We start from the raw sequence: 27,915 nt of genomic DNA on the forward strand, positions 1-27,915 counted from the left end.
TTCCTGTTTAAATCAGCTAAGAATTAACAGTCATTCCAGGAGTCAAAAAGTTACATCATTGCTGTAGCTGCTGATAAATTATGTCAAATCTTTATATACCATTTTGTGGTTCCTGAATAGGCCATGTTAGCTGTGAGACTTGCTAACCACTGGGTGACCTTTTGTTCATAATTCTGTGTGCATAATAGAAGAAAGTTCCTCTGTTGCTCTTTAAATCTACATTTGCATAATTTCAAATTTCTCAGTGAGAGCTCTATCGGCTTAGTGGGTGCAAAATCTCCCTTTTTGCTTCTTTCAGTTGAAGTATTTCATGGGTATCAGAAATAATGGTGTTAGCCATCAATTTCATTCCTATGGATCATCCTAGATAAAAACATAAATTGCATTTTAGGTTTGTAAAGTCTCTTACATTAAAGTTTTAGGTGATTACCACAAAATGCGCACGTAAAAGGTAGCCTTAGAGCAAGAATCAGCCTATTGACTGAGAAAAGCTCAGATTTCTACTCCTTTCCCTCCCCCCACGTTAAGCCACTTCTCCCCATATGTTAGAAAGCTGAATCCTTTCTATAAGAAATGGAACTAATCATATCCCTTCCAGCTCCACTGTATCTTCCAAAAGGCTATCTGTCTTTAGTTTCTCCTGGCTCCTCTTCTCCTTCCCAGAGCTGAATGCTTTCTAGAGCGTAGGAATGTCTTTCTAACTTGTCCAGACACTTTTTTTTTTTTTTTTTATTAATTTTTTTTCCCCCTCCGAGAGTGCTTCAGACAGATGCAGAAATGAATCATTTGTAGGGAAGAATAAGCAAATATCCAATGTCTCTAAGCATGTTTTTGGTTTTAGACTATGCTAAATATGCTTTAGGCTTTCCTCAGTTTCACTTACTGGCTAGCAACAGAACATTTAGCCAGTTAGCATGCATTATGTGAGAGGCTTCTGTGACCGAAATAAAAATGAATTAATTTTACATAACCCTAGGTTATCTTCAAGCTTATCTGCCTTCTTTGCTTAGCAGTGAAACTGTTAGTGTGATTGGTGTTTTTTTGAAGTGCCTTCATTAACATCAATGGTCACCTGCTGTAATGAATGAAGTTAGCATCACAGACTGCTTTCTGAGCCTTTTGAGGCTTGGGGAAGTGTTTCTGCTTTAGTTTATGGTGAGCTCAACATACAGTTGAGGTCTCCTTTGAAGCAGGTAAGCACTGAACTCTGTATATCACTTTGGAAGGGACCAGAGATAAGAGCCAGGAGAACAAGGCTTTCTTCCTGCCAGCTGACAGAAAATAAGGCACATAGGCAAAACATTGAGAAATATTTCTGGTCACTGAATAGGTAGAGAGAAAATGGGAAAAATAGCTGTTGATCAAATAAGAGAAAATAACATGTTACAGTAATTCCTATACCTCATAAGACAATTTTTGTATAACAACATTTCAAAGTCACCTGTTACATGTTGATTGCAAAGCCGTTTGTAAGGGGCATCCTATACTTTCCTGCCTAGGTTGGGAAGTGAAGGCATGAAAGTGGAAAGACCCATTCTCTAGGCTCTGATTAGAGGACATTGAAGATGCTGTGAAAGGCTGTTTCTCACTTTTTTATTTTATCTTTGTTTGCTTCTTACTTTAAAATTTCAACCAATATCTTTGCAAATGTGTTTTCTTGCATGACTTTTCCTGCTCCTCATGTATCAAAAGCAAGAAAGACTATTTTCCACGTTGTAGATATTTGAGCTGTGCAGTTTAAGCAGGTAATGTATTTCCTCTGCTTGAAAAGGTATCTTCCCATTGTTCCTCCTACCATTACTTTTTACATGGTTTAGCACATTCTAGGGGAAAAGGTGCTAGAAAGCTCACTAATATTTTCATGTCTGAGACAACTGAAAGGACTTTACCACATTCTTTCTTTCTCCAGCTTAAGTTATTTTACTTCAGTCTCTAAGTACAGTGGCAGGAATGAAATACCATAGGTATGTTTAGAGACTGTCTTTTTAAATTTGGTTTGTAAAATTGGTTTACTACTACTGTTGTACCAGAACATCAGTTAACATGGGATACTCATTTCACCTGTGAAAGTGCTTGGGAGCAGATCCATTGCTGTCATTGTGGGGTCTGCTGTGATGGGATACTTGTATATCTGCTTTTAAGAAAAGATTTGCTTAGGGTCAATCCAGGATGCTGGGCTATATTTCTTCAGGGCCTGAATTTAAATGATTTTAAACCTCAGTTTCAAGAACAATGTATTTGGCCTATATTGTATTTTTGCTAAATTATATAAAAATGAAAGAACAGGTAATAAAATATGTAATCCCTGTACAGTTGTGCTGGCAGGAAGAGAAATTAGAGGTCATGTGGTTTGTATTTGTTATTTTTTTTTAGTGTATTACTAGAAAGTGATTGCTTTGGAAAAAGCAGTGAGCCTCAGTGGTATTTTTCTCCCCATTCCCTTTTCTATATTTGGATAAAGTAGAGTTTTACATATATATCCAGTAACTGCCAGATTTAAATATTCCTTGTTACATCTTTCATTTGGCTCTGAGACAATTGTTGTACTGCCTGCCCCATACAGAACAGGAAAGATATTTAGAAGAAAATCATCTGCTTGTTCCTTTGCCCTTTATCCTTGAGCAGCAAAATCCTACTGAAATGCCCACATTGATTTAAAAAATAAAACACTGAACAAATTGTCCTTTTCCTAACCTTACTACATAGCCCAGTGACTATGCCTCTTCCCACTGCAATGTAAAGAAATATTTCACAAAGTAACGTCTCTAAAAAAGAACATCTAAAAGTGTTGGTGGGATAGACTGTGGTCTGAGTACGTAATCTTGCATCTCCTGAATTGAATATTAATTGTTGCTGTTAGTGAGCATGTTCAGTCTTTCTTTTGTCCATACACAAATGTTGATTTGGTGTTTTGTTCCAAGACTGCGTTTTGATGGCAGCATCAGCTGGACTGTTTAACTTTTTATCAAGCAGAAAAAAACATGTAATAGTTGCCATATTGGATCGTGCTTGTGGTCTGTCTAAGTGTACTACCATTTCTCTGATGACCATACCAGCTGCTTGAGATGAGGATGGTAGACCCCATAGGAATTAGAGACTTCTATGAAAATTTCATTCTAATCCCTTCTAATGAGAAATTGAGCTAAAACTGAAGCAGGAGCTTTTATCCTTTCCAGCAGTCATCTTAGGTTGGTGACTAACTGCTCTAAATATTCTTATCTGAGTCTAGATTTGATCTGCCTTTGAATAGCAGTTTGTGCATGTGGGGTTTCTTATTTTTTTTTTGTCTCAATGAATTTCAGAGCCTACTGCATGAATTGTGATAAATGCACTGTAAGTTCTTCTAGTGTAATTGAATGTCCCCTTTTCTCTTTAACCCATCTTAGAATCATAGAATCATAGAATAGCTAGGGTTGGAAAGGACCTTAAGATCATCCAGTTCCAACCCCCCTGCCATGGGCAGGGACACCTCACATTAAACCATGTCACCCAAGGTCTCATCCAACCTGGCCTTGAACACTGCCAAGGATGGAGCATTCACAGCTTCCTTGGGCAACCCATTCCAGTGCCTCACCACTGTAACAGTAAAGAATTTCTTCCTTAGATCCAATCTAAACTTCCCCTGTTTAAGTTTGAACCCGTTACCCCTTGTCCTGTCACTACAGTCCCTGATGAATAGTCCATCCCCAGCATCCCTGTAGGACCCCTTCAGATACTGGAAGGCTGCTATGAGGTCTCCACGCAGCCTTCTCTTCTCCAGGCTGAACAGCCCCAACTTTCTCAGCCTGTTTTCATACGGGAGGTGCTCCAGTCCCCTGATCATCCTCGTGGCCCTCCTCTGGACTTGTTCCAACAGTTCCATGTCCTTTTGATGTTGAGGACACCAGAACTGCACACAATACTCCAAGTGAGGTCTCACGAGAGCAGAGTAGAGGGGCAGGATCACCTCCTTCGACCTGCTGGTCACGCTCCTTTTGATGCAGCCCAGGATACGGTTGGCTTTCTGGGCTGTGAGCGCACACTGAAGCTGGCTCATGTTCATTTTCTCATCGACCAACACCCCCAAGTCCTTCTCTGCAGGGCTGCTCTGAATCTCTTCTCTGCCCAACCTGTAGCTGTGCCTGGGATTGCTCCGACCCAGGTGTAGGACCTTGCACTTGGCACGGTTAAACTTCATAAGGCTGGCATCAGCCCACCTCACAAGCGTGTCGAGGTCCCTCTGGATGGCATCCCTTCCCTCCAGCGTATCAACCGAACCACACAGCTTGGTGTCATTGTCAAACTTGCAGAGGGTGCACTCAAATGTATTACAAATGTGATGGCTTCAGAGTTAACGTAGAGAACAGCTATTGTCTCCATGTTTTGTCACTGAGAGTAGTCTAATAACTATGGCTAGTGGTAATTTTTTTGTATGTACAGCCTGAGAGGTTCAGCACTTTCCCCACACCTATCTTCCCAAAATCATACTACTGAGGTACTTGAAGTTGGACAACTCAAATCACTGACTTGAAGACCTCCACTGATTTGGTCGACTTCTGTGGTCAGTATTGGTTTAATCAGGAGCTCAAGTTATTTTAGACTTGGATGGTATGTTACAGCTAAGAGAGGTATTTTCACTACTTGTTTAGCTAAGACATTGATTGATAAGCTTGCCATATCTGAAGATGTATCCAGTTGCTTAAGTGTCTGTGGCATGTGATTAGATGCTCGTTACCAGCTGAAATCTGAGCTGCAGCTGTCAGTAAGGAACATCTTTCACAATGCAGGTTGTGTGCTGTCTCTAACCTGTCTTTCCTAATGGGGATAAACTTGCTTTTGCGTATCTGTAATATACCCTGTTGTGTTATATAAACCCCTGATGACTTGGACTGGGGGTGGTAGAACATCCTTGGAGAGAAACAATAGTTTGATTTCAGTTACACATGTGTAAATCTGGATTTTTCTCTCTGTTCTCAAAGAAATTACTTTGTATTAACCTAGATGTAGTTGGGACTGTGACTGGAGTGGATGGCTGTGTAATGCTTGAGTATCTGTTTCATTGGAGCTTCCTGGAGTCTGCCTCCTTTCCTGGGACTGGAAGTGCCCCCATGTGCCTGGAGAATTCAGATGCTGGAAAACATATCTATTTGCAAGAACCATTTGGCTTTGGCTGACACCAGTGTCAGCAACATGTGAATGCTGGTTGGGAACCCAATGAGCAGAAAATAGTGACTTCAGAGGATTGGAGGGAATTTTTATTCAAGAGACTGCAAATCTCTGCCAAATAGCTTGTCTCTGAAGAAAGAGATCTGTAAATTCCTTAATTACATTAATCATCTCTTTAGTTTATCCTAGAGCTCTACACAAGGAAAACTTGACCACGATTATTGAAAGTGTAAATGCTGTTAGTCACCTACCATTTCCAGTTTCTGGATTACACTTTATTTTTTGTTAAATCCAGCCTGTCTCTGTACATAATTAAAAAGCATATTCTTTATCCACCAATTAAATGGAATAGGTTGTATTAAGTATTAAACTAGACTGATTTTATGAATTTCAAGACCGGGGTATATCTTGGTACCATTAAAAAGCCATGCTTTTTAGGATAAACCTTTCTGATGACTTCAACACTGAAATGGTACTTACAAGGAAGTCTTCCTGCGCAGATTTGTGGAATCTTTTCTTCTTGTGCAAGTATATGACTGATTTCTACCCCTACCTCTCCTTTCTTTGCCCCTGCTTCTAAATTCTTTCCTATTGGTTTCAGTGTCACTCGTTAAATGTATTATTATTCTGAATGATGTTGGTGTAGGAAGCCTAAGACTCTGTTACACAAGATTCTGCAAAATGGACATGGTGCAACAGGTCTCAGTTATTGCAAGGAAAACTTTGAGTGACAACTGTAGGCACAGATGTAAAATCTGCACTTCCAGTGTCTTCAAAGTTGATTTTTTTTAATCCCTTTACAAAGGGATTTGGAGGAGCAAATCACAGAGCTTTGTGGATGGTTGAAGGTAACATTTGTTTAGAACACTTCTGTCTCCCCAGTAACACCTCAGAAGCGTAATGCCAGTATTCAGCTCTGTTTCTTTTTTTTTAAATGCCTTAAGACTCAGGTGTTGAAATGCTTGGGAGGCAAACACTGTGGATGAATTTAAGTCTGGACAACTATTTTTGTGTCTTTTTCTATTTGCTCGCTTCAGAAGTGTATTTTTCTATGATAATTCTTTACTGGAATTTTTGTGGCTGAATATTAAGAAAGATATTCTAGAAAATTGATTCAGATTACTAGTGTAAGGCTATGTAACTGTATATTAAAAATGGAAAAAAAAAAATCCCAAACCAAAACCATAAACAGCCCCAAAATTCCCTACCCTATGCTTTTTTTTTTTTTTTTCCATTTCTAATATGAATAAGAAAGTGCAAAGACACTGCAAGTACTCAACAAGACCTTAATAGCCCCAGTGTTTTTCAGAAGACTTTTCTATACTACAGCATTTGAAAGCATAAAGGGTATTTACTGGAGAATGCTTAAGCTATCCCAGAAAAGTATATGTGTCTTGTTTAAACAAAAAAGCTGTCCTGGTTAAATTTAAAGTTGGTTGAGAAACAGATTAGTTGAGGCAAACCCTGTTTGGACATCTCGTTCGTAATTTTCCAGCAGTTAGGTTTAACTTAATTGCCTTATCCTGTGCTAAAATGAGTGTTTTGGCACTAATTTTGGCAACAATCAAAATTGTTATGGTGCCTGAGTAACCTGTGTTTTCTCTGTCAATCCTGCTGAAGAGACTGATTGATATTTGTTTTGGTCACACAGCTGGGAGCGTAAATTTTCCTAGGTTTTGGCGGTTGTCTTAAAGAAAGGTTTGTTATCTTTGATTGGAATCTACATGCTTATATAAAGCTCTAGTATTTGTAACCTTTGCAATTACAGACATCCCTCCCAAAAAGCGCCCCCAACTTCATCTGTTTTTCATCCTGTATTCTTCCAGGCACTGAAAGAAGTATTAGAATATCTGCTTTCAAATGTTTTATTTTTGTACCTGAAGAAATTACTGCATCTACCAGAAGGCTCATTTTACTGAAGCAATGGTTCATTCTTAGAAAATGTATTTCTCTGGATTTGGATCTAAACTTCTGAGAAAACCTTAGGAACTAATGTATTTTTCTCAGCTTATAAAATAATCACATGCCTCAAAACTGGGAGAAATGCTTTTCCTAGAAAGACTTTGCTAATTGTTTGGATTCATGCTCACTTTATGATTAGACTGCTTATTTTTCAACCTGATTAGAGAACAGATTAGAAAAGTACCTTTGGAAAAAAAAAAAAGGTGAAACTCCAGGTGTTCCTTCAAGGGTTACCTTATTCTGGGACTATTTGGTCTCTGAAAAGGAGAGTACTGTGACACTGAAGTAGAGCAAACTCCCAACAAACTTGAACTCCTGTTCTCCCTTGCTCTTGGGCAAGTGTTGTGATGCACGTCCTGATGCAGCACAGATGCAGATGGAATTGGGACAAAAAAGCTGGGAGGGCAGAAAACCCCAGGCTGTGGAAATGAAGATGCAGGGTGAGAAGACTGAAAGCACACTTAACTTGTTCTTGACTGAGCCTTCAAATCCCCAAACTGTCCTACTGGTGTCAGGGTCTGGACGCGCCTAATGGAATAATTGACCAGCATGAGAGGTGAGGGTGTCCCTGCCTGGTACCTCACTGGTGAAGTTTGAGGGCCTAGGGCAGATGCTAAAAAACCCTACCAATTTTCTATGGACCCACTTCTACACCTAATGGTGCAAGGTCCCCCAGTTTTTAAACTTCCGCATGGGTTTACCAGTGTTGTGTCCAGGAGTAAATTGTGAGGAAGCTCAAACCGACAAGCTGGGAGTGCTTCCCAGTCAGGTTAAGGATCTATTTTATTATTGGTTTAAATTCTGCTTTAATGTAGACTTGCTTGTAATGGCAGACATGCTATTCCTCTCCGCTTGTAAGCCTCTAATGCTAGTGCACCTTTGTTCCAACAGGGTAAATTTCAGAGTAGAGATGGACTTTAGTAGGCCAATGAACATTTGGAGCACATCATGCATCATGCCCTCTCTGTTATGTTGCTTATGGTGCAAAATTTATGCCTGTTCTAAATCCACTGTGACCATGTGGTGCTGCGTGCTTGATGAAGCAGCCATGGGTGTATGGATTTCCTGTTTTCAATTGGGCAAGGAGCATACTACATAGATTTTTGAGACATGCATCTTGAATTTTCTTTTTTTTTTTCCCCATTAAATCAGCTGTGGTGTCTGTGGAGCACCAAGAGCCACACCATGTAATTTTACATAACTGCAGGAGTCTCAAGCATTTCAAAATGCCAACAGTTTCCAGCATTTGCAACCCCACTTGAATCAGAAACAATAGAGCTGTGCTTGCAACCTTGCCCATTTATTTTTTTTTTCTTGCTGGTGTGGGGTACTGCAGATTTTAGTAGTAATGACTTTCATATGAAATAACATTTAAGTAATTACCAAAAATTATTTGCAGAAACTGTCTAAAGCTGTAAAGTTAAATCAACAAATGCATTTCGATAAAAAACACTTGTATCAATGGAACCATCTCTTTCACAGCACACTTACAGCTGATGATTCCTGAGTATACAGAAAAACAGCTATTGAAGAAGGGATTGCCTTCAGCTTTTGCAAAGGCTAGCATAACATAAGGTATGAAGACTGGATATTTTCGACGTAAGGCTTCAGGGAGAATACTTACACATTTTGAGTTTCTGGGACACCTGGCATAACTTTTTACTTGTGAGAAAGAGGCATTGACAAAGAATTCGTATAAATGCCAGAAAAACTCAAGCCCACCTTTTATTCACTCAAGATCATTCACATCAAAGTAACCCATCGTTTCTTCCATGCAAATACTGTGGGGATTGCTTCACCCAGGACTGGAAAGCAGCCAGGCTGCATAGCATGACAGCTACTCGGCAGTCCACAGCAATACTATACGCCACTAGGAAGCAGGAATAGATTGCTGGTTTTAAATCTGATACATATTTGCAGCAAATGTTCAGAAAGCACTTTATTTCTGTATTTTGACCATATCTTCTCTAATGTTCAGTTTCATGAGCCTTACGGCATGGTCTCAAATCTCAACTTTTTCTAGGCTCATTAAAGCTCTGCAGAGCTGTGTGACTGCTCTATCTCAACAGATGCAAAACGGCATCTTAACTTTGCAACCAGTGTTGAAGAGTTGTCAGCTTGTTTACCAGACGTCAGGTTACATCCCAATGAAGCGAATGTTTTCCTTGGTTTTGGGGGGTTCTCGCATCATCTCTAGCAGTCTTTAAAACCTGTTATTCTGCCATGCATAGCTTCTCAGTTCTGCATATTGAGGAAAATTACTTAATTCTTCCAACCTAAAGTCTTTTGCTAATGCAGCCCAGTTAATTTCCAGGCACTTAAAATCCAACTCTGTAACTTATCCTTAATTTCAAAATAACCTTTCTTAGAAACAGAAATTCTACTGTTGAAAGTATTCTGCTGTTGTCCTCCTGTGTTTTCCAGCTGGCTTGAGACAATTGATATTCTGGCTTTCCAAATAAAAGAATCTCTGCTCCAGTGGGGTCCACGTACCTCATGCGTGGAAACATTAAGTGCTCTCCATAGACTTTCTTTCCACTGATCATTAGTGAACAAACGTGAAATTAACAAGTGGGGTAACTTCATTTATGTTTTGTATAAGAACAAGCGAGCAGAATTGAGGAGATTAAGTGAAACAAAAATATACATGTTCTCTTACTGTTCTTTCCTAGTGGGAAGAAAGGTCTCTTTCAGTCAAGGAAAAGTCATTTGATCATGTCCTTGTCTCCAGAACTTGAAGACTGAACACTTCAGCTTATTTTTAGACTTCCATTTTTAAATATATAACATAACCCCTGCTTCAGAGTTGCATTTGTACATCTTTGAATACTTCTATACAACAAATAAGAAGAAAAATCTTCTTCTGCAAGACGAAGCAGATGCAAAGCATTCTCTCTAAGAACTGTCAAAATGTGTGTGACCTCTCCCCCATCATGAGCTGTCTGCTCCTTGCCTCCTGAGTATCAGAGTATTTACACTACTGGTCAAGATTTCATTTTTTCCATGTAGGCAAAGAAATATGCCTGGCAGCATAATCTTAATATGTTGAGCAGGTACTTGTTATGGCAGAGTGTTACCAATTGGAAATACAGATTTGTTTCAGATATTGCATTGACTATTACTTCACAAGGCATTTGAATTTGTCTGGATTTTCCGTAAGTGTACTTAACTGGTGCTCTGTAGATTTGAAAATAACTTTTAAACATAAAGTCTCACTGACTTGGAAATACAAATGTATTAAAATCTATACCTTGTGTTTGCAGTGACTCTTTGCCAAAAATGTACTTTAACATGTAAGCCTCTTGTTTTGGCCATGAAAGCTTCACAGTGGTTAAATGTGGAATTATTGGGCAAATGCTGAAAAGCAAACAGAAGGTATCATTTTGGCAAGACAGTGCATGACTTAGTTGTGGAGCTCCTTGTCATGGGAGTTTGCAGTCTGCTTTGAGACTTGACACATCAATGAAGGGTGGAGACACTGGTAACTTTTAACTGTTGTGGCTGGAATGAAATGCGCTGTGTACTTCTGTAAATACTGAAGGCACTGAGATATGTGGGGGAAAGGTCATCCTTTTCAGCTTCTTTTTCTATTACACTCTTTTTACCTGGTCCTGCACCTCACTATTACTAGGCCTCTATTTAATTGGGACTGATGCTGTCAGCTTCTCAGGTTTGATTTTTGTGTATTTATAACTGGCTTGGCTGAAAGATTAGTGCTGGCTTTACAGATCCCTGAAGGCACGAAGACTGGGCTTTTGCTTTTCTTCACTGTCATTATAGCAAAAGATTGGAAGATGTATGGTATATTTGGGGATAGCAGGCAAACTTAAAGCTTAACTAGCAATATGTCAGTCACCCTAAAAATAAGGCCTTGCCCCCCAAAAGAAACCCCAAAACAACCAACCAGAAAACAGACTCAGAAGTGAAGCAAAATGGGATACCTTTAATAGCTGTCCAACATATGTGTTGAGAACTTCAAATCACTCTAAAGCTTGATAGGGCACAACTGTATTCTAGGTGTGTTTATGAAGGATTGCTGTGATGCTGCTGTTTTCACTGACAGATGCTGTATTATCTGATCCTAAAGTGTTGAAATTGAGTGAAACTCTGCTGTTGTTTGGAGGGAAACAGAACACTGGAAGCAATCACAGGGAAGATTTGTTTCTTTATTTTTAATAGCTCACTTCCCATCTTTTCTGCCAGTGGTACCCACATTACAAACAAACTAAATCAGCCAGAGTTCTACAAATACCTTTTTTATTAATTATATACTTGCTATCTACAGCTATTCAGTAGACCAAAGTGCCTTATAGAGCTACAGATAGTGAAAGATTTTATGCTCCAGGCAGTCTATGCTAACTGCTGAGCACTGCTGGCTACAAATACTGTTGGACTTTATGGGCCATCTCCTTCAGCCTGTAGGTTTAGAGAGCTGGACTGGGTTCAGAGGACCAATGGTCGTTATGTATTTGTATATTTTTAGCAGTCTATGTGTCATCCTAATTGATGGGCATAGATTGGTGTTATATATTGAGCTTGATTCCTGGGGTATATTTGGCTTATTTAACAATGCTATCTTTAGAATACCACCAGCACGCTAATCCTCAATAGTGGTATGAACAGCATATCTTGGTGTCATTTAACTAGATGAATTGGTACTGCTGGCCTAGTGAATTTCTTTTTCCAAGTTTGTATAATAGAATAATAAAACTAAGAAGTTTTTTTGCCCTTTTTTTTTTTTTTCTAAGCTGTGTTGCTATGAAAAGGACGACATGTCTTTTTTTGTCACAAGTTACAATCTGTGGTCCCATTAACCTCAACCATTTTGTGATTCTGTGATTTACTATCTGCACTTTTATCTCTCAACATGCGACCATGACTTTTGTTGTGACTGAATATTGTGTAGCTATGGGATTAGCTTGATGTTGTTGGGCTACAAGCACTTCAAGGAAGCATAATAAATTCTGCTGCTTGTCAAGGATGTTGTTACAATTTGCAAAATGTAACATGAAGAGTTCTGGCTAAAATAAGTCAGAGAGACAACGTATCGTCTGGTGGTTGAACGCTTTGGTATTTAGGTAAGCCTCGGAATGGGCATTGTGGTCTACATTTGGGACCTTGTGATGTCTCCGAGTTTGCTGAGTTGCAGATAGGCAGAATTATAAGAAATAGTGTAAACATGAAATTATTTTCCCTGTGGTGTATGCTGCCTGCTTTTTCAACAAGTATATCATCATCTTCTGTTTGTTTGCTGGTAACTTCCTAATGATTTAAATTCAGCTTATATTTTCCACTGTTCAGGTGATGTTTGGGGGAATGTTCTACAAGTGCTCCAAGATCTTTCTGAATCATAATAATGAATGTAAAGCTTGTTTTGAAATAATGTTGTCATTTTGCTATTTACTGTTTTCTGGACTATTTACTTATGTAATGTGCACAATATTTTATATAGTATCTTGAAAGATTCCACAGTGAAAGCTGGTTGGTTATCTACTTCCCGTTCCTCTGAGTAAAAAAAAAAGAAATTACAGTCTATAAGTTGACCCTCTCCTAGAATACTGTGCTCAGTTCTGGGTCCCTCACTACTAGAAAGACATTGAGGTGCTGGAGTGGGCCCAGAGAAGGGCAACAAAGCTGGTGAAGGGTCTGGAGCACAAGTGTGATAAGGACAGGCTGAGGGAACTGGGGGTGTTCTGTCTGGAGAAGAGAAGGCTCAGGGGGGACCTTATCACTCTCTACAACTGCCTGAAAGGTTGTAGTGAGGGCGGGGTTGGTCTCTTCTCCCAGGTAACAAGCGATAGGACAAGAAGTAATGGCCTGAAGCTGTACCAAGGGAGGCTTAGACTGAGTATTAGGAAAAATTTCTTCACTGAGAGAGTGATCAGGCTTTGGAACAGGTCGCCCAAGGCAGTGGGGGAATCACCGTCCCTGGAAGTGTTCTCAAACCCATGTAGATGAGGCCCTTAGTGACATGGTTTAGTGGCAGTCTTGCCAGTCCTGTGGTAATGGTTGGAGTTGATGATTTTAAAGGTCTTTTCCAGCCTAGTTGCTTCTATGATTCTAATAATATGGCTTCTTCAGAGCATCCTGCAAAGGATGTTACCAATGAGGGGCACGAGTTGTTATAGTTACATGAGCAATTTACCTGTAGGTGCATGAGTGGGAGAATTTGCCACTGTTAAGTTCTTTTGGTTTCTGTTTACATGTGCCTTTTTACCAACAGCCTTTGGTCTAAATCACTGTGGGAGTGATTTAGAATAGAACTGTGGCACTGCTGTTCTCATTTAGGTAAATGGCAAGTGCAGGTGAATTTAAGTTTTCATCCCAAAAACTGGGGAGTACTAATATAGGCCAAGACCGTGCTGAATGTCCTTTCACACAGGAGAGGAAAGACGGAGATTAGAAATATGATGGCTTAATGGTGGTATTGACCTTATTAAGGTCCTTTTTCCTTTTTTGCTCTGCAAAAAGGCAAATGAGAAATTGGTAAGTTGTTATAGGGAAGTGTATGAAAGTGTAGGTAAGGTGATACTTATGTAAGTTGTATTATCCCATAAAACTCTGGTAACACCTTTGTTGCTTAAAGGAAGTATAAACATGCTTCTTTACTTTTTTGAATAGTACTTAGATTGCACTTGTTAGTATCTGAATACAAAGGAAAGTTGTGACAGTGGAAGAACCATGGTGATGCTGAATGCTGCCATAGGGTTGACAGAGCAACTTGTGTGGCCAGTAGAAACTGTGTGATAAAATCTAATGTATTTGTCAATGCAAGCAAAAAAAATGTTTGGGAAATTAATTTTACAAAGAAGTGGAAAAAGACATTTTAGAATACTGTAGAATAATTTATGTTGAAAGGGATCTCTGAAAGTCATCTAGTCCAATTCTACTCTGAAGTAGGGCCAATTGTAGTTCTTCAAGCATTTCTTATAATACTGTTTATAACAAGCTGCCTTAACCTGCCACATAAGTGAAAACAATGGTTTTAATTTTAGTAATTCCAGAATAGCTGGTAGAAATGAACCTAGTACATGTAACAGTTATTCATTTGGTCAATGCCTAATTTTAATCTGATAGCTAGCACTATGGTATCTCAAAGAGTGCAAAAGTAGAATAATTAAAGTGCCATTGTAGTACTGTTCACATCTTTTCACTATTTCAAAGTAACCTTTTAACATTGTATTTTTATTTTATTTTATTTTATTTTTAAATGCAATAGTGTTTAAACTGCCTAATGAAGCCAGAGCCAATGGAATGTTTTGAAAGGGAAGAATATGTTTTGGCAATTCTTCTTGATCCATGTCAGAATATTTAGAGTCTGATCCAGGGTAGAATTGAAACCATATCCCCCTACTACCATGAAGTTATACATTGCTAAGGGCTGTTTCCAAAAGCACAATATATCTGTTTTTTCTCTTTGTCCTGAGTGCTTAAACAAGCTGAGTAGGTTTTATGTGTGAAAAATAAGCTAGGTGCCTTCCAAGTACAAGTCAAAAAATGATCACACTGATAACTTTGCTTGATGTAATTTTTTTGGGGAGCATCCCAAAAGAAAAAGCATGGGGAAGAGAAGAATAATTGAGCTGTTCAAGTGCTTGACTTTAGCGTTTTGAGCTGCTGCCACTGATGATAGGACATTAGTTCTAATGTCACTTGAAGAAATTAAGTATATTTGACCTTTATGATCATCAAATAAATGAGGAAATATAAATCCTATCTCTAGGGAGAAGTGTTTACATAATAAAAGGTTTCTAGGGCTGAACATCAAAACAGGCATGCTGAAAGCCTAGCTGGAGCAAATCACCTTCTACTCAAATTTTTATTTATTTACTTATTTATTTATTCCCCCCCACTCCCAGTTACAGAGGTTATGTGCTAGCTTTTGAAATAAAAAGCGGGACCCTGCCATGTCTGTTGCCAAGTATTTATACTGACCTGTTTCCATCACTTACTCGGAACACATTTTCAGTCTGGCTGCGTATGGTGCAGATGTGGAACAGTTGGATGTTTTTAAACATGGTGTGTGTGGGGTTGTTTTCTATTTTTTTCTTTTGGAGTTTTTTTTGTTTGCTTTTTTGAAGACACTTCTGTTAGGCTTATATAGCCGCTGACATAGATGATGAGGAATGGGATATGTATTGACAGTTGAATGTGAGTGTATTGCATTGAGAGAAAGAGACATCTTGAGGATGAACCCCAAGGTACTGGAGTAGTCCTGAAGATTCCTGAATATACTTGGTGAAAGAAGAAACCGAGTAAAAGCCAAAGCAAGATACTCAACTGAAAAAACTTTTTCACCATTTTATGGTTTTATTGTCAAAAGGAGTTTTACTTTAAGTCGTCTTGCTCCCAGACAGACCCTGCATGTGATGAAACAAAAGTAGTTTTGGGAAGGGAAGTAGGAAAAGGTTGTGTGGTGAAGTGGTTTTGGTGTTAGGAAAGCAGGTCTCTCTTTCCTTGTTCTGCAGACCTGCCACTTCAAACCAAACAAAATCCATGGACACACATTCCTCTGCAAGCAATTGAATCATTGTAGGACAGTCATCCTTTTCCTGAAGCAATGAAGAAGTTAAGAAATTTTGAAGGCTAGGTGCTTTTTTGGTTTTGTTTTTGTGTTTTTTTTTTTTTTTTTTTTTTTTTTTTTGGGGGGGAGGGGGTTGTTGTGGTTTTTTTTTTTTATTTTTATTTTTAATCTGTGGATGTTAAAATAACATTTAGTGGTCACACTCATATTCCACAGAGCCTGAGACAACCTGGTGCAAGGTGCTGTGGCAGTGACAGATATGGCTGTAGTATGAATTTACAACTGGTATAGCTATGGCAGAGTGGGGAAGTATTATTGTCCACATTTTGCCTATGAAAAGAGAGGCCCCAAAAAGTGGAGTGATGCTCCCAAGGTCACATAGGAAGTCTGTCAGAGACAGAAATTAAATGCAGGCTTCCCAAATTCTGATCCAGCGCCTTAAAAGATCTGAAAATCAGATATTCATACCAATCACACTGACTGAATTTTCCTAACCTAGTAATGTTTCTTTCAGAAGTGCCGTAGGGTGTGTAACAAGAGGTTTCTTTTTGGGTACGCATTGTGTTAGTCTATGATGTTACAAGTCATGGTTCACTTTCTATGGTCTTGCATAAACTAAGAGTGCTACCTCAGTGATTATGCAGTGAAAGTAGAGATAATTTGGCTTCAAAAGACCAGTCTTCTTTATTATGGAGGCCCGAGGCATCCAACCCCCAAAAAAGTCCTGTTGGGGCAGTGGATTGGTTTACAACTGATAACTTCTAGATAGGAAAATAGAAGCTAGGATAGAGCTAGACTGGGAGAATATTGAAACTTCCTATTAAGTCCCTTAATATTTTAAGGGGTCTGTGTCAGCAAGCCTATTGCGGGTTTTCCACTGGCATTATCCATCATCTGAGCTACCCTTTTCTTGATTCCATGGCTTACTTCAAAACAGTCTCTTAAGTATGAACTCTCTCCTTAATAAGTACCATCTTTCAAGCTGATGGTGATTGGCATTAGGCCATGTTTGCCTCTCTTAGGCATGTTTTACCCTCCAGTACTATGTTTTCATTGGGTTTTACCGCTTTAGCGTTTTCTTTTAAGTTCTCCAATAATTCAGTCTCCCCCGTGATCCTGCCATCTTTTTTCCACTTAAAACCAAGCTCAGTTGCTTGGCAGATTTTCCTAAATGCTCAGGTTCTGATAATGTCCCCCTGACACTGAAGCACAATGCAGTGAACGTGACTTTTTCAAGTCATGTTTTGCATTTCATCTGTTAGAGCCATTTTCTGTTGCAGGTCAATTGTTTCAGGTGGGATGCTCAAAGAGCTCTAAGCATTGACTTCCCTTAGAGCAGATTGAGGGTAGTAACGAATGAAATTTTTTTGAAACCTTGCTTCTGTTCTTCCTTCAACCGGAAAAAACTGCTGATATTCTCCAGAAGATGGTCAAATGCAACTTAGTCTGTAAGTGCACAAAGCCTTTAGTGCACTCCCTTACATACATGTGTAGTAAGGATGATTGTAGTAACTATAGAAAGTTCTCATTTACATCTGTTTCAGTATAGTGAAGTAGGTTGCAATTAATTAGGAAGTTTCTGGTGTGGTAAAAATCATCATATAGGAGGAATGCAAACACATGATTTCCAAAGAGAAATTTAATTCCATATGTGTTGTGTCCTCTCCCAGCTAGGAATTAATTGCGACTTTAAAAGAAGATTTGATTATGTCTGTTAAAAAAAAAATATAAAAAAATGAGCAAAAAAACCCAGCACCCTCCTCTCTCTTCCATGCATAGCCACATTTTCAATACCGAGGAAATTTAAATGATTCTAATTTAAACTTTTCTTTCATTACTATGCTCAAGTTGAGAGAGTGCTTTGATCAACCTTTGAGTTATATAATTTATTAAAGGGAAGAGGATAACCTTCAGATGTCTTCTGTGGTAAAGCACTGATGCTGAAAATGTTAAATGTTTGCAGACTAAGAGCATGCTTGGCTGAGAAAGCCAAAAAACCAAAAATAAACAAAATGTGACATGTTTTATTTTGTTATTTATCCCCTAGTAAAAATACAAAACAAAAGTAAATATAAATCATATCTTATTCAAAACTTTGGCACCACTTGTCTGGAATGCACCTCTTTGTGGTGATACCCTGCCATACCATATATGATGTCAAAACATATGCAGTTAGCTTTAAGGTTGTCAGTGCAGCAATTTTGCTAAATTCTTCTAGCTTCTTAACATATATGTTGTAAATCCTGTGAAGAACACTTGTGTATCCTTATTGACACATTATAGACTTTGATGTTCTGCTGCATTTGTGTAGATTAGTGGTCGTGGTTGTACTTTCCATAGCTTGGTACATGTTTTCTAAGGTGTTCTGTTCAATTCACTCAATTTTACTTCTTTCAACTATGGCATAAATCTGAGCACCTAAATCCATAATTCTTTGGCTGCCAGTGCTGACAGGGTAATTAGGAACAAGAGCATTCAGATTTGCATTTCTGATTCATTGTTGGGGCACAAATTAAAGCAGCTGAAAACGTGTGAGAGCGATGTATTAGCTGACAGGGCAAGTAAGTGTGAGGAAAATGAGCAGTGCATAACACGGTAGTAAGGATCTTGATGAAACCCTTTTAAGCTGCAAAGATAACTCTTGTGCCACAGCTTTCCTTTGAAAGTCATGACCTTTCCACTGAAGTCTAATGGATGAACTTGCATGAGAATAGCTGGCCTTTTCCCAGGTGCTACTGAGCATCAGTTGTGTTACTGAAACGATGTACCTTATGAAATACATTATTAGACACTGGCTGGTTTAGAAAATTAATATACAAACCTGGAAATGCTGAGGTCACTTGGTTAACAGCATATTTGAACGCAGAGGGCTTGGAATTCACTGCTAGCTTATGCAAATATCAGCCCTTAATGATGCCAGTGGACTTGCTGCTCAGATGTTAATGTTCATCTTGCTCATCACCCTCATTTTTTGCTGGGGGAGGGGGATGCATTTGTAACAGAGTTGTTACTAAGAATTACAGCAATAGTTTACACTGCTATTGTTTTCTGAAGATATTGGGATGGCAGGCATCTTAATCATCCATGTGTCAGACCTTTCCATGTAGTTAGGCGACTTCTTTGGCCCATTGCTTAGTGCTCATTTACACCGGTTAGTGATCTAACCCCCAAGAATAATTTAATTCTGTTCTTTACTAGGTTACCTGGCAGGTTGTGGGGTCCCTTCTCTCTTAACAATGGTTTAAACAGAACAATTTAGGGATAATTAATCTTGCCTCAGTGTTGCGTGTTTGCAGAGATGATTTAATGCCTCTGGCTGATCTTGTGCTTCCTTGTACTGTAACTTCAAAAGCTGGATTCAGGTTAGGTTCCTAACAGTGTTTCAAAGTTCCATTTGAACTACCTACCAGCAGAGGACAGGTGCAGGATGGTGTAACTCTGTGCTAACATCATCTTTGTTTCCAGAGGGAGAAGATGTAAAACACATGGTGCTACTATTTACACAATAAAGAGGTGCATACAAAGAGCAAAGCAATGTTTGAATGGACAGTGGAAAATGGTAATATTTCATCTGCCAGTTACAAGAAAGGGAGAAGAAAGTCTAGTAAAGTGTAGATTAGTCTTAGGCTTAAGTATGACTACATGGAAGATATGTTTTGGGGTCTCATAGTGCATGCAACCAGAACTGCAGGTACAAGAAGTGCAGGGAATTAAGGGCCAGGAGAGATTATGATGTGATCTGGTCTAACTGCCTGTGTTCAGCAAGACAGAGAACTTGACAAGAACAATACCCAGGCATTGATCCCCATTGCTTGTTTTCAGTTGAAACACATGTTCCTAAAACAGTCTTGATCTAAAATGATGAAAAATTTTCCAGTTCTTTTTGTAGTTGCTACCATGTTTAATCAACTTCAGTGTTCAAAAACCGAGCCATTACTATCTTATCTGTGTTTGCTTGGCTTTACTTGCAAGATATAACTTATAACTTTCAGCATTGGTTCAAAAAAACTTTAGCATTTAGTGCTTTTTATGTGAAGATACCAGTGTATTCTGCTTGAATAAATTAAACAGATCTAACCTTTAAAGTCTGAGCATTTTCTCCAGTCTCTAAAATGTTTTTGTGGGTCTTTTCTGCACTCTCTTAAATTTCCAACATATTTTAAAAATAGTCGGCATTCCAGGTCTTTATGCAGTATTTTTAATCATTTGGTTTCAACCAGATAAACCTATGTTTTTCCCCTTCTTCCTCTAGATCCATCAACCCTTTCTGAATTGGCAAAGTAGTTTTTGTCCTAGCCAATTAAATGCTTACTAATTATGTCTCTGGGAATTTCAGTTTTTGATTGCAGTTTTTGTATAAATCTTTCCTTTCCATTAGGTTATCTTACAGTTTTCTCAGTTTCAGGGAGCTGGCTGTTTTGAAGCTCTGTGATAGGACTGTGCTTTACTTAATTCTTCCTCCATCCTTTTCTTTCTTCACTGATCCCTACTGCACTTTCTCTGCATGTGTGCCTTGCAACCTTAATGTTCTTCAGCTAGTTTCCAACAGAGATGATCCATGAGAAATGGGATTTTCTATTCATATAATCTTTTCAACAGGGCTAAGATGTGAAGATCTATGCTTCCAAAATCTTCAGCTTCATCAGCTGAGTTGTTCACCCCATTGCAGATAAGCGGGAAGTATTTCTTAGAAAGGATTTTGGCTTGTTTTTTCTTCAGCTCTTTCATAGTCCCTGAAGCTCTTTAATGTGTCATTCCATAGTGGGGGTTATTCCATGTGATGAGATGTAATGGGAAAAGATGTCATTAGTAGGATATAGAAGATAAGCAAAAACTCAACAGGATTATGACTTTAGTTTAGCACAAATGGCAAATATTTTTCCTGCATTCCCATTTTTTTGCTTCTCAACTATTGATCATAATTAGATTTTTTTGTTTTGGTTTTTTTTTTTTTTTTTTTTTTTTTTTTTTTTTTTTTTTTTTTTTTTTGATTCCAGTTTAGAATAGTTGGCTTCTGGTTTTGGTAAAGAACTTTGAGACAGATTGTGTAATAATCTGTTTCCTTAAGTTCTCTTCTCCTTAAGCTGGAATTTGTCTTAAAATTTATGGGATGTTTAATAACTTTCTAAAATCAGTTGTCAGTGCTAACTGTGTATTCACCTCTATATATCCAGCTACCCTCTTCTTGCTATTGCTCAGTTCTTATTTTCTGCAACATGTAATTCCTTGCTGTAATGATACACTATGTGGCAGTATTTCTGTTGAATGATTTTGGATTTGTCAGGTGCCAACAAATGTTAATAAACTTCTTGGTTTTGAATTTAGATAAAGAAAAATAGCTTTGCCTTTGCACTCTCTGATTTTACAATATCTTTTAAAAATAGAGGGATTGTGTGTGAGTAAATTCACTGTGAATTCAGAATATTTGATGTTTGCAGGCAAAGGCAGAACAGGCCAAATGGAACTTAAGACAAAAAGCACATTTGGAAATCATATTTTCATTCCGATTTTTAACAATCTTTAAATAAACAGAGTGGAAGGAAAGACTTTAAAATCAGTTAAGTTGGAAGAAAGCAGTTCTTTAATTTTTGGGGTGAACACAAGCCAGCACTGGCTGAATTACAAAGCAGAAAAGCAACTTTTTGATTTGTCAAGGAAACAGAAAATAGCGGGACAGCTGTGTTTTGGCACTTCCCAGGGCCCATGCTGTTAGAGACGCATTATGGAATTTTGGAAATTATATCAATTTAACTGTAATTCAATCTTTGGAAGCCAGCACTAGGTATCTGTAAACACCTCACACACACACACCCACCCACCCATTAGTTCAGAGGAAATAAACCTGCGCCTTACTACTTCTGAACTTATATACTTACTGATCTGCAAAGGGGTCTCATCACAGTGTTCTTTTTTTGTGTGTGCACAGTTTTATGTGTGTAAACACCTGCAACTTAATTTTTCATGCTCTAGCCCTTAAGACTGTTATTTGTATGTATACTTAGCCACCAAGATTATCTCAGAGAGAAGGGGATGCACCCCAATGCACAGGCTTTGGGGTGCATCTCTTTTAGAGGTTTTCCTGATTTTGTTTTCCTGGATCTGTGAGTCTGCATCTTGTGGTGATGATATGCTGCAAAAGAAGAGGCAATGCAGATCATTAGCTGCCTAAATGTCTAAGGGTTATAGAATTGGAATTTCTAAACAGCTGTTGCTTGTGTCCTGGTAGTACTTTAAAATAGCTAATCAGAGAACTCTGTTGAGGAGCAGTCCTGACAGAAATGTCTAAAGAAAGTTGAGCAAAGCTTCCCAAACAAATAGCTGAGGACCCTTCTGAATAAATCCCTTAGAGCACACAGAAGTGAGAGCAAGGAAGCGCCTGCACCATCTTACACCTGGGATAAGGGAGCAGATGTTGAGATCCAGTATGTTCTCAATGCTCCTGCTGTGCCCAGTCTGGAGTGAATATGGAAAGTTGGGGGTAGAGAACTGGCTGCTGGACAGGGTTTGGCTGGTGATGTATTTGAACATGGATTTCCAGTATGGGAACAGGAATTCTTTTTCTTTATCATGCTGGGTAACTGTTCAGACCTTGAGGTCTGATTCTCCACTGGCTGACCTGTGTTTCATGCTAGCAGTAAAATCACTTCAGAGGAATTTGGTCTTGAGCCATATTCGTCTATGGATATGTTTAAAAACCAGAACTTCTTTATTTAAAGTGATACAGATTTTACCGAGCTGAGATTGTCTCTAGGTGAATCCTAGAGACTATAGAAATGGACCTGTTACAAGTATTCCTGTACAAGAAAGGAAATACATAATTATATTCTCATCTGTTTCATTTGGGCATAAGGCAGTAAAACCATCCTCTCAACTGGTACTGAGTGTGGTGGTCTAAAACTGAAATCTGTCCTCTCCTATCCTTGACAAAAACTGAAATGGTACACTTTGGCAATAAAATCAGTCCTGCTTTCATTTAATGGGTGTGAATAAAAGGGTGTTGGAGGAGAACTGGGAACACAGTTTTCCCTTCCCTGGGGAATGCCACAGCCAGGGAACTGTGGAGCTGTGTTCCTCTGAAGCAAAACACTCAGAGACATGGATGCTTTCTAGTTTCTATGAGGATTGCGTGGTGAAGGAAATGTGTGCTTGGCAAGAGGAGCTGCACAGAGAGGGACTTTGGCCCTTAACTACAAGTGCAGAACTTGCTTTTTATTGGACCTCCATGAATTTAGGGACCTGCTTAAATCTTGCCTCTCTCCCACTTGGTGACCTGATATACTTGGTGCTCTGCAGTCTGCTGGATAGTTTCTATTGATGTGTGTATTTGCAGTGGGAAAGATAGAAGTTATGGCAGTTGGCTGGAAGTATGTAAGATTTGGGGCCAGCTGGGGGGAAGCCTGAGGAGAGAATTGGATCAGAGAATCGCATGTTGCATGTGTGTGACTTGACAGGTTGAAGAAGGGGCCTGTTTTGGTTGTACCTCTCTGTTTTTAAGATGCCCTGGATGCGCGCACAAATGTTCATGGAAGTGCATTCCTTTGCAAGATGTCTGCGTAGCAGCTGGGCTTTGTCCCTGTGTGTTGTCAGCCTGTGGTGCTTAGTAGTCTTTCTGTCCTATAGTACTGTAGTGTATTACTTTGACAGGAAAAGGGATTTGAAGCACGTTGCACTGGGTGATGGATGGTCCTCGCCTGCCCTAAGAGGCTGGATCCCCCTGCCGGGTGACCAATTGCAACCTTCCCCCAGACACACACACACACGGTGGCAATATGACAGTAACTTTTAGTCTCATATGGGACCAGGATTTTGAGCCTGGCGAGTGTCAGGTCCCAACAGGCAGTCTGTTAAGGGGACAAATGGGGTGATAGCATATGGAGGAAAAGAAGATGTCATCTTTGTGCTTTAGAACTGCTGGAGCTCTTTAGTGTGTGCTTTGCTATGCTGTGTTGACTTGCTGAAACCTTGAATACTTTCCATAAGCTCTACTATGGTCAGATAAGGCCTCTTATTTTTTCCAAAGCCTATTTATCTTAAAAGCAAAGGAAGCTGGAGTGAATCGCAGTGAGTGTGTTCAGACAAACTGATGGGGAGAGCTTGGTGGGAAGGTAAACCAAGATGGTTTTGAACTCACGCTAAGTGGATTTCGAGGCTCCCTTACATCACTGGACTAGGCCAGGAAAAGTACAGCTCCCAGCATGGGGTGCTATGGCGTGTGGGGCTCAGCTGGGAAGAGGAGGGCCCAGGGTGTGATAGGATATGATATCTTACAGAAGGATAGGCCCAGTTAGAAAATAAAAAGTACCTTCTTCCATACACTCTTTGGCTAACAGGATAGGAATGCTTGAGCTGCACATGCACACACAAACAACATGCTCTAGGGAAAGACCACAAATATGCTAAAAATCCTAATCTGATAAACTCAGATGCTTTCAAAATACAAATGCTCTGTCATTACTTTTCATAACAAAGAAGATTGCTTAAGACTTTACATTGTGAATAATTAAGCTGTGGTAAACATCAACAAAACTGATGACTTTTCCAACGCTTAGTATGCCTTTCACTATGGAAATAAATGTTTTGGCACCCAATCCTTCTTTATGATTTTGCTAATAGGAACCTGCAGTGCAGAATCACCATTTGGTTAGAAAAGCAGATTAGCTATGCAGATACGAAGACTTCTTTTCCAGACCATTTTCCATTTCTGAAACTTATTTTGTTATCATTTTCATCTTTCTAATGCAGTCAGAAATCTCTTTCCAAACTTCTGAACCCAGCTTCTCTTGAAGAATAGAATAGTTTATGGCTTCTCAATTTTTCTTTTCTATTTTCTCCACCTAAGACCCAAATCAGCTGCAGGTTTCCTTTGTTTCTCTTCCTTCCCCACCTCCCACATTAAAGTCTAGAGTCTTGTATCTTGGCAAGAAAGTGCAGTAGGCTTTTTTTTTTCCTGTATGGGTTACTGGGGACTGAGTGCAAAATTGTAAATAGGAGTTGAATCTCCATGCCTGCCTGTACTGCATGTGCAACCAATAGCAGCCCTTATGGAGTACCCAGCTGGATTAGAAGGGCTAATTTGGTGCATGCTTGGTGAAGCACCTCTTACTCCTGTTTTGTCCTGGTGCTAGCAAGATTTGAGTGACTTCTTAGCTAATTCTGTACAATATCAGATCCCTCTCCTGGAGGCGGTCTGTATACATTTTGTTGTTTAAAATACACTGATCTAGTAATTTATGCCGTTGTTCCCATATATTTGTAATTTTTCTATGGCTTCAGGTTTCTCTGCCATTCAGATCATATTAAACATGGGGTTTTCTTTTTAAATACTAACATCTAGGATTAATTTAATCCCACATCTTTTCCTGGATAACTTGAAGTTTTGGATGAATCACTCCCCAGAAAATAAAAGCATGTCCAAACCTCAGCCTAAAAATCAAATTGAACCAGGATTCTATAGGTTTGGATGAAAGCCTGCTCTTGGGCCCCCCTCAAAGTATACGCTGAATCAATGTTGAATCTGTCTTAACAAGTCTGACAGCCTTGCTACATTGCCTACTACCTTCAGATCTTCAGTGTTTGGGAGTTTCTTCTGCATGATCTATACCTGAAGCATCTCAAACTCAGACAAGCAAAAGGCATGAGATTTAAACAGAATTAGTTAGAGAATAGAAAAGGGATTATTACTGAAACCTGATGTTGCCAATTTGTAACTTGTTTTTCTTGCAGGTAAGACTTCTTGATACCTTTCTAAATAAAGGGAAATGTTTCCAAAGAATTTTGCAGCTTAAGCTCCAACTTGTTTAACTGAAAAAGAGTTGAAAGCAGTCAGAGCTCCCTACCAAGATTTCTTTTGGTAGGGAAAACCTGGAAGGCACCAGATAAAGTCAGCAACTGAGATGTATTCAATTTCAAGACACATCCACAAAAGGAAGGAACTTGTAATTGTCCAAAGTTGAACTAGGGCATTGCTTGGTCAATGCTCTTCTGATTCCCAGTTTCTTGGAAAATCCCTGAATTTTCTCTTGCCTCTAAACGTGACTGCTCTCTTAAGTATATACAAGAAAGTAATTCTCAATTGCATCTTAATTTGTGTTATCCTTTCTTTCAATATAGAAAGTGTACTCTAGTTCATGTTTTGAGGAGAGATCTAAAGAATCAAAAGCAATTCTACGTCACATATCAAACTGTAGTATTGTAAGCAATATATGTATTCAGCTATAAATCAGTAGAAAAGCTTACATTTTCATTACCCTAAAGCAGAACCATCTGCAATGTCACCTAATAAGGATGAAAGGAGCACACTGGAACTCACAGGAGTTGTTAAAGGTGGAAGAGAGAGAGAAGTAGGGGATTGAAAAGGCATTCACAATTCAGTGAAAGGGAGATAAGTCCTTTACTATAGCCTGAGCTTTAATTTTATAGAAAAAGGAAAATATTATTTATCTGGAAGAGAAAGATGGTAAAGTGAACAAGTGTTAGGGGAAAGAAGAGGAAAACTCAATTTACTCAGAAGCTGAGTTGACTGACATTTTGTAATCCACCACCAAGAGTGATGTTTTAGTTACCTTGTAAACATATGAAATTTTTTTTGGTGCTCCAGTAACAGTAGAAATTCCTATACTTCCTTTTGTTGAAGTTGGAACAGGTTCATCATACGATTGCTGCCTTTCTTCTTCTGGACTGTTTCTGTTCTTGCTGAAGGTTTCTGTTTCTCTTGCATTTCACAAACTTTGCGGTCTCTGATTCCCAGATACATGTATCTCTTTCACCTCACTTCTTGATGGGAATCCTCTGTCTCTGCCTTTCATCTCTCCTGCTTCCCACTATGGAAGATGTATTTTATTCTCTCTCTTCTTCCCACCCCTTAAGATGTGCTGTTATCTATCACTTACCCTGTTCTGACAGACAGGTTGCAACCCTTACAAAGGTCAGACCTAGGGGTGAGGTTTATGTCAAACTCTTCATCCACGGTGAGACCTGAGAAGCTCATGGCTGTGCTGCTTTCTGAATTTCAGTGCAGCAAGCTGACATAGTAAAGCAGTGGAGCAAAGAAAGGGAGGTCTAATGGCAGTAAGTAATCTGTTGTCCTGATGCAAGGCCCAAACAGGGTGAAGTTAACGAAAGCTGAGCCATGATCCTTGTATGCAGGAGTGTTCTGCTGCTCTTTGTCTCTCTTTTGATTTGGTTCATGACAATTATTATCAAATTCATGTCTATTTAGATATTTATGTCCCTGTGCATATGCTGTGATGAACAATACTGTTTTAATCAGGAGTTTTGGTTTGGGTTGTTGAATGCAGTCTCCTTGCCCTTAGCCAAAATAAAAAACAGACGCAATGCACATATATAGTGCAAGGAGGAAAATGGATGTAACCTTATGATAATATTTCTTCTAATACAGTTGAAGCCAGTGGTACTAGCACCGTGCTGTGGGCCAAAATTCAGCCTCAGATCACTTCTGCGGATTGCACAAAGTTGTCTCTTGGCTACCCTACTCCCCCTCTTTTCTCTTTCTCCTCTTCCCTCTGCTGAACTGAGCAGTCTCAGGAGAATTAACTCTTGTGAGGATGAGGAGGTGAAGGTACCTGCTCCAGCAAAGATGGGATCTTCCAGGCTGCATATTATAATGATTGTTATTGGTAATAATTATTTTAAAGTTTAACATTTGGGAAAGCCTGAGGACAAATGTAGGTTAGTCTTTTAGGAATAAGGGAGGACTGTAGTCTTGTAGTCTTTGGCAGAGATGGCTCTGCAGTAAAGCAAAGGTGCAGAGACGGCAGCACCTGTTCTTATTATCACCACCCCCTTTACTACGTTCAAAGAACCACCAATTTCATTAGTGCCAAGGCATCAGCTCTGTTCTTGTGCAAGGAGCTGACTTTCTTATAGTTTTCATACTTTTGTAATGCCCTTCATTATAGGATCTTAAATCCCTGTTCCCAGAACTAGAGCGGTGGAGCTTTTGTAACAAGTCTTGGGAAGTACCAAGAAGACCAACAGCGTCTTGGCTTGTACCGGAAGTAGTTTGGTAAGGAGGACCAGGGAAGCGAGGCAGCACCTTGAATACTGTGTTCAGTTCTGGGCCCCTCACTACAAGAGAGACATTGAGGTGCTGGAGCATGCCCAAAGGAGAGCTGGCGAAGGGTCTAGAGAAGAAGCCTTATGAAGAGTAGCTGAGAGAACTGATGTTGTGTAGCTTAGAGAAAAGGAGACTTAGGGGAAGGAGACCTTATTGCTCTCCGCAACTACATGAAAGAAGGATGAAGAGAGGTGGGTGTCAGTCTCTT

This window comes from Psittacula echo (genome assembly GCF_963264785.1).
Source record: "Psittacula echo genome assembly, chromosome: 1".
Taxonomy (NCBI): Eukaryota; Metazoa; Chordata; class Aves; order Psittaciformes; family Psittacidae; genus Psittacula; species Psittacula echo.